The 13015-nt window shown below is 42.2% G+C and overlaps 1 protein-coding gene across 1 annotated transcript in view; it reads left to right on the plus strand.

Moving 5' to 3' along the window:
- Positions 1–13015, plus strand: part of LOC139748986 (uncharacterized) — a 368011-nt gene that overhangs the window by 338611 nt on the left and 16385 nt on the right. The gene's annotated exons all lie outside the window — the stretch shown is intronic.

A 13015-nucleotide genomic window follows, 5' to 3' on the forward strand; every position in this document is an offset into this window, starting at 1 on the left:
ATGCACGAGACCGGGTTATATTGATGGGTGATTTGAATGCAAAGGTGAGTAATGTGGCAGTTGAGGGAATAATTGTTATACATGGGGTGTTCAGTGTTGTAAATGGAAATGGTAAAGAGCTTGTAGATTTATGTGTTGAAAAAGGACTGATGATTGGGAATACCTGGTTTAAAAAGCGAGATATACATAAGTATACGTATGTAAGTAGGAGAGATGGCCAGAGAGCGTTATTGGATTACATGTTAATTGATAGGCGCGCGAAAGGGAGACTTTTGGATGTCAATGTGCTGAGAGGTGCAACTGGAGGGATGTCTGATCATTATCTTGTGGAGGCGAAGGTGAAGATTTGTAGAGGTTTTCAGAAAAGAAGAGTGAATGTTGGGGTGAAGAGAGTGGTGAGAGTAAATGAACTTGGGAAGGAGACTTGTGTGAGGAAGGACAAGGAGAGACTGGATACAGAATGGAAAAAGGTGAGAACAAATGACGCAAGGGGAGTGGGAGAGAAATGGGATGTATTTAGGGAAGCAGTGATTGCTTGCGCAAAAGATGCTTCTGGCATGAGAAGCGTGGGGGTGGGCAGATTAGAAAGGGTGGTGAGTGGTGGGATGAAGAAGGAAGATTATTAGTGAAAGAGAAGAGAGAGGCATTTGGACGATTTTTGCAGGGAAATAATGCAAATGAGTGGGAGATGTATAAAAGAAAGAGGCAGGAGGTCAAGAGAAAGGTGCAAGAGGTGAAAAAGAGGGTAAATGAGAGTTGGGGTGAACGAGTATCATTAAATTTCAGGGATGATAAAAACATGTTTTGGCAGGAGGTAAATAAAGTGCGTTAGACAAGGGAACAAATGGGAACTTCAGTGAAGGGCACTAATGGGGAGGTGAAAACGAGTAGTGGTAATGTGATAAGGAGATGCAGTGAGTATTTTGAAGGTTTGTTGAATGTGTTTGATGATAGAGTGGCAGATATAGGGTGTTTTGGTCTAGGTGGTGTGCAAAGAGAGAGGTTTAGGGAAAATGATTTGGTAAACAGAGAAGAGGTAGTAAAAGCTTTGCGGAAGATGAAAGCCGTCAAGACAGCGGGTTTGGATGGTATTGCAGTGGAATTTATTAAAAAAGGGGGTGACTGTATTGTTGACTGGTTGGTAAGGTTATTTAATGTATGTATGATTCATGTTGAGGTGCCTGAGGATTGGTGGAATGCTTGCATAGTGCCATTGTATAAAGGCTAAGGGGATAAGAGTGAGTGCTCAAATGACAGAGGTATAAGTTTGTTGATTATTCCTGGTAAATTATATGGTAGGGTATTGATTGAGAGGGTGAAGGCATGCACAGAGCAACAGTTTGGGGAAGAGCAGTGTGGTTTCAGAAGTGGTAGATGATGTGTGGATCAGGTGTTTGCTTTGAAGAATGTATGTGAGAAATACTTAGAAAAGCAAATGGATTTGTATGTACCATTTATAGACCTGGAGAAGGCATATGATAAAGTTGATAGAGATGCTCTGTGGAAGGTATTAAGAATATATGGTGTGGGAGGCAAGTTGTTAAAAGCAGTGAAAAGTTTATGTCGAGGATGTAAAGCATGTGTACGTGTAGGAAGAGAGGAAAGTGATTGGTTCTCAGTGAATGTAGGTTTGCGGCAGGGGTGTGTGATATCGCCATGGTTGTTTAATTTGTTTATGGATGGTGTTGTTAGGGAGGTGAATGCAAGAGTTTTGGAAAGAGGGGCAAGTATGCAGTCTGTTGTGGATGAGAGAGCTTGGGAAGTGAGTCAGTTGTTGCTCGCTGATGATACAGCGCTGGTGGCTGATTCATGTGAGAAACTGCAGAAGCTGGTGACTGAGTTTGGTAAAGTGTGTGAAAGAAGAAAGTTGAGAGTAAATGTGAATAAGAGCAAGGTTATTAGGTACAGTAGGGTTGAGGGTCAAGTTAATTGGGAGGTAAGTTTGAATGAAGAAAAACTAGAAGAAGTGAAGTGTTTTAGATATCTGGGAGTGTATTTGGCCGCGGATGGAACCATGGAAGCGGAAGTGAATCATAGGGTGGGGGAGGGGGCAAGAATTCTTGGAGTCTTGAAGAATGTTTGGAAGTCGAAAAACATTTTCTTGGAACACAAAAATGGGTATGTTTGATGGAATAGTGGTTCCAACAATGTTGTATGGTTGCTAGGCGTGGGCTGTGGATAGAGTTGTGCGCAGGAGGGTGGATGTGCTGGAAATGAGATGTTTGAGGACAATATGTGGTGTGAGGTGGTTTGATCGAGTAAGTAATATAAGGGTAAGAGAGATGTGTGGTAATAAAAAGAGTGTGGTTGAGAGAGCAGATGTTACCATATATCTGGTCTTTTCTAGATACACACACACACACAAACTCTCTCTCTCTCTCTCTCTCTCTCTCTCTCTCTCTCTCTCTCTCTCTCTCTCTCTCTCTCTCTCTCTCTCTCTCTCTCTCCCTAGTACGCATTCAGGTCATGAACGCCACTCTAGTGCGTGAATGTGTCCCAGACAGAACTGAGGATGTCGCATTTTTCTGTGGTTATGGAAGCCGTTTCCTGGCCTTGTACACCACCCGATGCTGCCTACTGCTCTCTCCCCCGACTCATCTTGGAGCTCATTACGTATCTAAAAGTAATGATTTTTCTATGTGTCTGTGATTACTTCCGTTGATTAATGTTTGTCTTTTATATGTACCATATACTAATTGCTCTATAAGTACGGACAAACACACACACACACACACCCACACACACACATACACACACATACACACACACACACACACAGACCAACACACACACACACACACACACACACACACACACACACACACACACACACACACACACCAGCCTCGTCCAGGTACTCATTTATCGACCAGCCTCAAAGGGGAACGAACACCTGGGTTGGGTGTGGACAGACTGTCGTGTCCAGAACTGGAACAGTGAAAATGAGTATAGTGACCCAGCTCAGGAATATGAAGGTGTAGTGAAGATGAATCGAGAACCAGGGTTGTTAAGAACATGAAGTGCACTCATCCCCAAGGTTCCAGCGACAACGAACGAGTCAAAACAAAGTAGTCTTAGACCTCTAAAACCTTATATTACTTTTCCTCTCTTCCTGTAGTCTGTAATGTGGAGCCTCTCCTTGATATTTTACATTACTGTTCCTCTCTTCCTGTAGTCTGTAATGTGGAGCCTCACCTTGATATTTTACATTACTGTTCCACTCTTCCTGTAGTCTGTAATGTGGAGCCTCACCCTGATATTTTACATTACTGTTCCACTCTTCCTGTAGTCTGTAATGTGGAGCCTCACCTTGATATTTTACATTACTGTTCCACTCTTCCTGTAGTCTGTAATGTGGATCCTCACCTTGATATTTTACATTACTGTTCCTCTCTTCCTGTAGTCTGTAATGTGGAGCCTCACCTTGATATTTTACATTACTGGTCCTCTCTTCCTGTAGTCTGTAATGTGGAGCCTTACCTTGATATTTTACATTACTGTTCCTCTCTTCCTGTAGTCTGTAATGTGGAGCCTCACCTTGATATCTCAAGTTCTTTGCCCAAGTCACTGGCAAGGATTAAGACGTTTTTCCAGTCGTTACCACTCGCTGTTTTACCCAGGCCGACCCGCCGTCCTGCTTCATGCCTCGTTAACAGCACTGATAACCTTCACTTTAAGGAATTGTTATTTATTTTACGTGGACTTTATCTAACCAATTTTGAAATTCACATAGTTGACACCAGGTGCTGCTTCTGTATGTCAGCTGCTGTATCATTGTTCACTTGTAATACCATGTAGTCTGTATTCCAGTCCTTACAATGTTTATTAATAACAACTTCTAGAGTAAACAGTAATCTGTTGGTACTATATAACGTTGTCTATTCATCAACCATTCACTTCTTCTAAGAATGTCGTAAGCTGATCTTGGATAACAGCCTCCATCATTCCCCGAGTACCGAGGTAGAGCTAATTGGATGATACTTTTCTGTCCGTTTCTTATCTTACAGATTGAAGTAACATTTTCCAGCTCCAGTCCCCGGGCAGTTTGCTCCCTGACAATGACCTGCTGAACAGTGTTAACAATGAAGGGGCTCTCTCTCTCTCTCTCTCTCTCTCTCTCTCTCTCTCTCTCTCTCTCTCTCTCTCTCTCTCTCTCTCTCTCTCTCTCTCTCTCTCTCTCTCTCTCTCTCTCTCTCTCTCTCTCTCTCTCTCACGCGGTTTATGTCTCAGAATCGGGGATGTCTATGAGAGAGAGAGAGAGAGAGAGAGAGAGAGAGAGAGAGAGACAGACAGACAGACAGACAGACAGACGGTTAGAGACAGAGAAAGAGAGAGCAACAACCAAAAAGAAGTGTACGGCAAGGGAGAGATGGTACAATAGCCAGCTTTACGAGTCCGTCTGACAAGGGGAATGGTTTCCTCTGGTACTAATGCAGTAATGGCTTCCCTGGCACGACACCATCCCTGCTGCCAGGTGGATGAAGTATTACATGTAGCGCCGTCTGGCAGGCCAGTGCTGAGCGTATTGACCTGGTTATTGTGCGGGTTGAGCACCTACCGGCAGGTGGCTGCACTGTTTTGTTCTCCTTGGTTACGACGGTACGACCCTCGAGCACGACGGTACAACCTTCGAGCACGACGGTACGACCCTCGACCACAGCGGTACAACCCTCGACCACAACGGTACGACCCTCGACCACGACGGTACAACCCTCGACCACAACGGTACAACCCTCGACCACAGCGGTACAACCCTCGACCACAACGGTACGACCCTCAAGCACGACGGTACAACCCTCGACTACGACGGTACGACCCTCAAGCACGACGGTACGACCCTCGAGCACGACAACATGTTTCATGGGTGTGATCAGTGTGACTTTGAGGCGTCCGGTAAAGGTCAGCGCAGTTTTCTCCGCTATCTTCAAGAATCGTACAATGGTGCTCAAATGATCGTACAATGGTCCCCAAGGATCGTAAGATGGTGCTCAAGGATCGTACAATGATGTTCAAGGATCGTACCATCGCACTCAAGGAACGTTCAATGGTAGTCAAGGATCGTATAATGGTACTCAAAGATAGTACAATGGTGTTCGAGGATCGTACCATGGTACTCAAGGATCGTACAATGGTGCTCAAACATCGTAAAATGGTGCACAGGGATCGTACCATGGTACTCAAGGGTCGTACCATAGTAGTCAAGGATTGTACAGTGGTTATCAAGGATAGCATATTTCCGCTCAAAGATCTTACCAAGGTACTCAAGGATCATACCATGTACTGAAGACTAGCACAGTGGTACTCATGGATCGTATTATGGTACTCAAGGACCGAAACATGTTACTCAAGGATCGTACCATGTAACTCAAGGATCGTACCATGGGCTAAAAGGATCGTACAATGGTACTCAAGGATTTTACAATGGTACTCAAGGATCGTATCATGGTAATCGAGGATCGTACAATAGTGCTCAAAGATCATACAATGGCACTCAAGGATCTTATCATGATGCTTAAGGCTCGTGTAATGGTACTCAAATATCGCACAGTGGTACTAAAGGATCGTACCATAATACTCAATTATCGTACAATGGTATTCAGGAATCTTAAAATGGTACTCAAAGATCGTACAATGGAATTCACGGATCGTACAATAGTGCTCAAGGATCGTACCACAGTACTCAAGAATCATGCCTTGGCACCCAAGAATCGCACCTTGGTGCTCAGGGATCGCACAATGGTGCTCAAGGATCGTACAATAATACATAAGGATCGTATCATGTTACTCGAGGATCGTACAATAATACATAAGGATCGTACCATGTTACTCAAGGATCGTACAATAATACATAAGGATCGTACCATGTTACTCAAGGATCGTACCATGGAACTCAAGGAACGCACCATGGTACCCAAGGATTGTACAATGGTACTCAGTGATCGTAAAATGGTACTCAAAGATCGTACAATTGTAATCAAGAATCGTACCATGGTACTCAAGGATCGTACCTTGGTGCTTAAGGGTCGTAAAATAGTACTCAAGGATCGTACAACGGTGCTCCAGAATGGTACGTTGGCGCTCAGGGATCGTGCCATAGTACTCAAGGATTGTGCCTTGGCACTCAAGGATCGCATTTTGGAGCTCAAGGATCATATAAAAGTACTCAAAGATCGTACAATGGTACTTAAAGATCGTACCATAGTACTCAAAGATCATATCATGATACTCGAGGGTCGTACAATGGTGCTCAAGGATCTCACACACACAACGGTGCGCAGCAAAGATCGTAAAATAGTGCTCAAGGATAGTACCATGTTGCTCAAGGATCGGACCATGGTACTCAAGGATCGTACCTTGGTGTTTAAGGGTCGTAAAATAGTACTCAAGGATCGTCCAATGGTACTAAAGGATCGTCCAATGGTACTAAAGGATCGTATCATGGTACTCAAGGATCGTACAATTGTGCACTAGGGTGGTACGATGGTGTTCAGGGATCGTGATATAGTACTCAAGGATTGTGCCATGGCACTCAAGGATCGCACTTTGGTGTTCAAGGATCGTATTCTTGGTACTCAAGGATCATACAACGGCGCTCAAGGATCCCGCCATGGTAATCAAGGATCTTACAATGGTACTCAAGGAACGTACAATGGTCCTCAAGGATCGTAAAATGGTACCCAAGGATCGTTACATGATGCTCAAGGATCGTGCAATGGTATTCAAGGATTGTATTATGGTACTCAAGGATCGTACAATGGTACTCAATGATTGCATAATGGTGCTCCAAGATCGTACAATGGTGCTAAAGGATCGCACAATGGTACACAAGGATCGTACCATGGAACTCAAGGATCGGACCATGGTAGTCAATGATCGTACAATAGTGGTCAAGGATCGAACCATGGTCCTCAAGAATAGGACAATGTTATTCAAGGATCGTACAATGGTACTCAAGGATCGCGTCATAGCATTCAAGGATCGTATCATGGTGCTCATTGATCATACAGCGGTACTCATGGATCATGTCATGGTCCTCAAGGATCGTACAACGGTGCTCAAAGATCGTAATGTGGTACTCAAGGATCGTAAAATGGTGCTCAAGGATCGTACAATGATACTCAAGGATCTTACTGTGGTGCTCAAGGATCGTACAGTGGTATTCAAGAATTGTACAATTGTACTCAAAGATCGTATAATGGTCAACAAGAATCGTACAATGGTGGTCAAGGATCGCGCCATGGTCCTCAAGGAACGTAAAATGGTATTCAAAAATCGTACAAAGGTACACAAAGATCGTACCATGGTACTCAAGGATCGTATCATGATGCTCAAAGATCGTACAGTGGTACTCAAGGATCGTATCATGATGCTCAAGGATCGCAAAATGGTATTCAAGGTTCGTGCCATGGTACTCAAAGATCGTACAGTGGTACTCAAGGATCGTATCATGATGCTCAAGGTTCGTGCCATGGTACTCAAAGATCGTACAGTGGTTCTCAAGAATAGTACCATATTGCTCATGGATCGTACAATAGCACTCAAGGCTCGTTCAGTGGTGCTCAGTGATGGTACTATGGTGCTCAAAGGATCCTACCATGGTATTCAAGGACTCTCCCTTGGTGCTCAAGGCTCGTACCTTGGTGCTCGATGATCGTTCAATGGTGCTCAGTGATGGTACTATGGTGTTCAAGGATCCTACCATGGTATTCAAGGATTGTACCATGGTGTTCATGGATCATACAATGGTGTTCCAGGATGGTACCATGGTGATCTGGTATCATACAATAGTACTGAACGATCGTACCTTGCTGCTCTGGAGTCGCCCAATAGCGGACAAGGATGGTGCCATGGTGCTCAAGGATCGTAACTTGGTGCTCAAAAATCGTACCATGGTGCTTAAGGATCGTAACTTGGTGCTCAAGGATCGTACCATGGTGCTCAAGGATTGTAGCTTGGTGCTCAAGGATCGTACCATGGTGCTTAAGGATTGTAACTTGGTGCTTAAGGATCGCACCATGGTGCTCAAGGATCGTGTCATGGTGCTCAAGGTTAGTACCATGGTACTAGAGGATCTTACAAGGGTGCTCAAGGATCGTATAATAGGATCAAGGATAGTACAATGGCATTCAAGGATTGGACCATTTTTCTTAAGGATCGGACCGTGGTGCTCAAGGATCGTATCTTGGTGTTTAAGGGTCGTAAAATAGCACTCAAGGATCGTAGAATGGAACTCAAGGATGGGATCATGGTACTGTAGGATCGTACAATGGTGATCTAGGATGGTACCTTTGTGCTCAGGGATCATACCTTAGTATTCAAGGATAGTACAATGGTACTCAAGGATCATCCAATGGTACTCGAGGGTCGTACCATGGTACTGAAGTATAAAAATGGTGGTCAAGGATCGTACAGTGATACTCAAGGATTGTGCAATGGTACTCAAGGATCATCCAATGGTACTCGAGGGTCGTACCATGGTACTGAAGTATAAAAATGGTGGTCAAGGATCGTACAGTGATACTCAAGGATAGTACAATGGTACTCAAGGATCATCCAATGGTACTCGAGGGTCGTACCATGGTACTGAAGTATAAAAATGGTGGTCAAGGATCGTACAGTGATACTCAAGGATTGTGCAATGGTACTCAAGGATCGTACAATGGTATTCAAGGATGGTACAATAGTGCTCGATGATAGTACTATAGTGCTCAAGAACCGTACCATGGTACTCAAGGATCCTCCCTTGGTGCTCAAGGATCGTACAGTAGTACTCAAGGATCGTACCATGGTACTCAAGAATCGTACAATGGTGCTCAAGGATCGTACCATGGTATTCAAAGATGGTACCATGGTGCTCAAAGATCGTACCATGGTACTCAAGAATCGTACAATGGTGCTCAAGGATCGTACCATGGTATTCAAAGATGGTACCATGGTGCTCAAGGATCGTACAATGGTACTCAAGGATCGTTCAATGGTGCTCAAGGATCGTACCATGGTATTCAATGATCGTACCATCGTTCTCAAGGATCGTATATTGGTGCTCAAGGATGGTACCATGGTGCTCAAGGATCGTACCATGATGCTCATTGATCGTATCGTGGTGCTCAAAGCTGGTACCACGGCACTCAAGGATTGTATCATGGTGCTCAAGGATGGTACTATGGTATTCAAGGATCGTACCACGATGTTCATTCATCGTACCGTGGTGCTCAAGGATCATACACAGGTACTCAAGGATCGTGCGATGGTATTCAAGGATAGCATCATGGTGCTCATTGATCGTACCATGGTGCTCAAGGATCGTAGAATGGTACCCAGAGATCATAAAATGGTGCTCAATGTTCGTACAATGGTGCTCAAGTATCGTACAACGGTACTCAAGGATCATACCATGGTGCTCAATGATCGTACCATGGTGCGCAATAATCGTACAATGGTACCAAGTATCGTACAAAGGTACTCAAGGATCATACCATGGTGATCATGGATCGTACGATGGTACTCAAGAATCGTACAATGGTACTCAGGGATCGTAAAATCGTACTCAAGGATCGTACCTTGGTATTCGAGGATAGTACAGTGGTACTCAAAGGTCGTACAAAGGTACTCAGGGATCATACTATACTATTCAAGGATCGTAGCATGGTACTCAAAGATAGTACATTGGTGCCCAAGGTTCGTACGATGGTGCTCAAGGACCGTACAATGGTACTCAAAGATCGTACAATGGTGTTCAGGGATCGTATAATGGTACTCATGGATCGTAGCATCGTGCTCAAGGATCTTACAATGATACCAAAGGATTGTATATTGGTATTCAAGGATCGTATCACGGTAGTCGAGGATCGTACAATGGTACTAAAGGATCGTACTTTGGTACTCAAAGATCGTATCATGGTAGTTGAGGATCGTACAATGTTACTCAAGGATCGTACAATGGGGAGTCACCTATTCCGGATTACCCTACCTCTTCAATGCTATTCTTGGGTAGGTTAGGTTAGTTTGGAATAGATTAGGTTAAGTTTGTAACCTAGCTTAAGCTAATCACACCAAACCAAACCTAGAATACGTTAGGGATGAACCTGCAGATAACCTCTATTCACTCTGGACGTGGAGAAAGTCTGCACTCAGGAACTCTACCCTCACACAGTTCCAATCTGGATGCTGCTCACGTTTAGTTACGTTAGTCAGTTCATACCGTTCATCCACTACTTTCTACTATGAAAGTAATTCTTTATCGTTTTTACCAAGTTTCAAACTTGAACCCATGCTGCAGTCTCTTGTTAGTCTATATTTGCTCTTAATGATCACCTCTACACTGTTGATGTCATCAATTGGTCTGATAACTTAAAAGGTTATGATGAAATCATCCCTCACTTTTCTTTCTTCCGTGGTGGCCTTTGGCCTCTCATCGTAATTCAGCGCTCCTGATTCTACTTCTGTCTTCCTTACCAGGTCCTAAGCTTTCTCTGTTGGCTCGTTTTCTTTTATTTTGTTTATTAATTGTGATAGCTAAACTTGAGAGGCCCATGCCAGTTTTGGCTCAATATACGATGTGAAGTGTTTGCTGAATGATTCCTCATCCATTCATGTACTTGAATACGATTCTAATATTTACAGTAGACAGTTTGTCTCTTTGCTGTTATTCTAGGTGACAGTGTTGACTCTCTAGTCCTTCTTCTACACACACTTGTAGCTTATTTCTTGCGACATGACATTCGTTTGGAGATTTTCCTTAACTGTGTCCCATCCTCATTGGTTTGCGATTACTTGAACTGAATTTCATCAACCAATTATCAGAAAAACTTTAGGATTTGTCTATTAAGTCCCGGCCTTGATGTGGACTTTAGTCCGTGACTGGAACCTCCAACATGAAAAAAAAAGAATAGCTCCCCTTGTAAACTGATGTGCCATCATCCATGCACATGTTCAAGTACGAGTCCAACCATTCTGGCAAGTCAGTACCTAAATCAAGAGGAGCAATAGACTCAGAACTGATCCCTGCCACACGCCACCGATGACCCCAACTTATTTCGAGAACGCTCCTCTTACATGCGTCCCTTGTTCCCTTCCGCTACGGTAATCCTCTCTCTATCGAAGGCGTCTTCCCCTTATTCTTGCGTTAAAATTCAACTTTCATCATCCCCCTGGGCGATAATATGTCAAACCTTCTCTTGTATTGCACTAAACTACAGCTCATTCTCACATGGAATTCTAAGAGCTTCGTTGCACAAGACCTGCTTTCCGCATTGTCTTTCTATTGCAATTTTCTACTTTTCCAAGTATTTAACAGACTACACTCGTCGGAGACCGGTTTGTAGTTCATCACAAAATCTCAGTCTCCTTTCTTAAAGGTGGGCATGACACTTGCCCTCTACTACTCCCTTGGCACTTTACTTTCATCCAGCGACATCTTGTGTGTGTGTGTGTGTGTGTGTGTGTGTGTGTGTGTGTGTGTGTGTGTGTGTGTGTGTGTGTGTGTGTGTGTGTGAAATTTTCATAAGAAAGCTCTGTGCTTCATCATGCTACTCACGGGGCCGATTATCGCCCGTATTCCAGAGCTGAAACTTTGCGTTTTTTCTGGTTTGTTATGAAAAAAATGGTTAAAACTGTGACATAAAGAAGACATTGCTTGGTGTGTAGACTTGGTCATCAGAAGTGAAAGTGGCGTGGAATACAATAGTGATGCGAAAATGATTTAAGAAAATGCTCACGACAGAATGTGTTATAAACACAATCACCAACTTTACATGTGCTTTTACATTGGTCAGAGTACCACGCATAAATGGATTCCTTAGTGAAACACAAAGTCACCTTCATGAATTACCCTAATCTTACAAGAATTTAGGATGTAAACAAAATCAGACAAACATAAAGACATATTAATTCGCACTTTTATATTCATTTATGATGAGACCAAGATCAGTTTGTCTTGGTGTTACCCAGGACTGTTCTGATGGCTCCTGCAGCCCAAGGCTCCCACTTGCAGGAGAATGTGGAGCCCTCTGGAGTGAGAGGTTATTGGATGGGACTGTACTCCCAGCTTGCTAAAGGTGATATACAGGCATTTCATGATGTTGACCTGTGTAGCATATGTACTACAGTTTGCTAAAACCTTGACCAACCTGATGACCATAAGACTGCGGTTATCAATATGCAGAACGAATACCAGTTCCTTTCAGAGCACACAGAGGAGGAGGAGGAGGAGGAGGAGGAGATTATCCTGAACTGGTAACCTCCCATATGACACAAGATTAATGATGGTTGGCACAAGGTGAGTGCAATATGAAAGAGCTGCAGGGATATAAAAAGCAGGGATCTATAAGACTGACATGAGTAAGGGACGTGAAATAGCAACCCATTTGAGAGCAGGCCACAATGGAATTAGAGAAATATGCGTTCATTAGAGAAACAGGTAAACATTGCTCATAGGGAGGGACACAGCTACACATGAATGGAATTGATAGACATGTAATGTCATAGTAGGTTATCGTGTTGGGAAGCACCTGTATCAAGCTGAGTAATTACTTCTCAGTATCATTGTCTTGTTGGATATCCTTTATAAGTACTATCCTTATAATTATTATTATTATCATTATTATTACTATATTATTATTATCATTATTATTATTATTATCATTATTATTATTATTATCATTATTATTATTATTATCATTATTATTATTATTATTATTATTATTATTATTATTATTATTATTATTATTATTATTATTATTATTATTATCATTATTATTATTATCATTATCATTATTATTATTATTATTATTATTATTATTATTATTATTATTATTATTATTATTATTATTATTGTTATTATTATTATTATCATTATTATTATTACTATTATTATTATTATTATTATTATTATTATTATTATTATTATTATTATTATTATTATTATTATTATTATTATTATTATTATTATTATTATTATTATTATTATTATTATTATTATTATTATTATTATTATTATTATTATTATTATTATTAT

The sequence above is a fragment of the Panulirus ornatus genome, chromosome 1 (assembly GCF_036320965.1).
Source record: "Panulirus ornatus isolate Po-2019 chromosome 1, ASM3632096v1, whole genome shotgun sequence".
Lineage (NCBI taxonomy): Eukaryota > Metazoa > Arthropoda > Malacostraca > Decapoda > Palinuridae > Panulirus > Panulirus ornatus.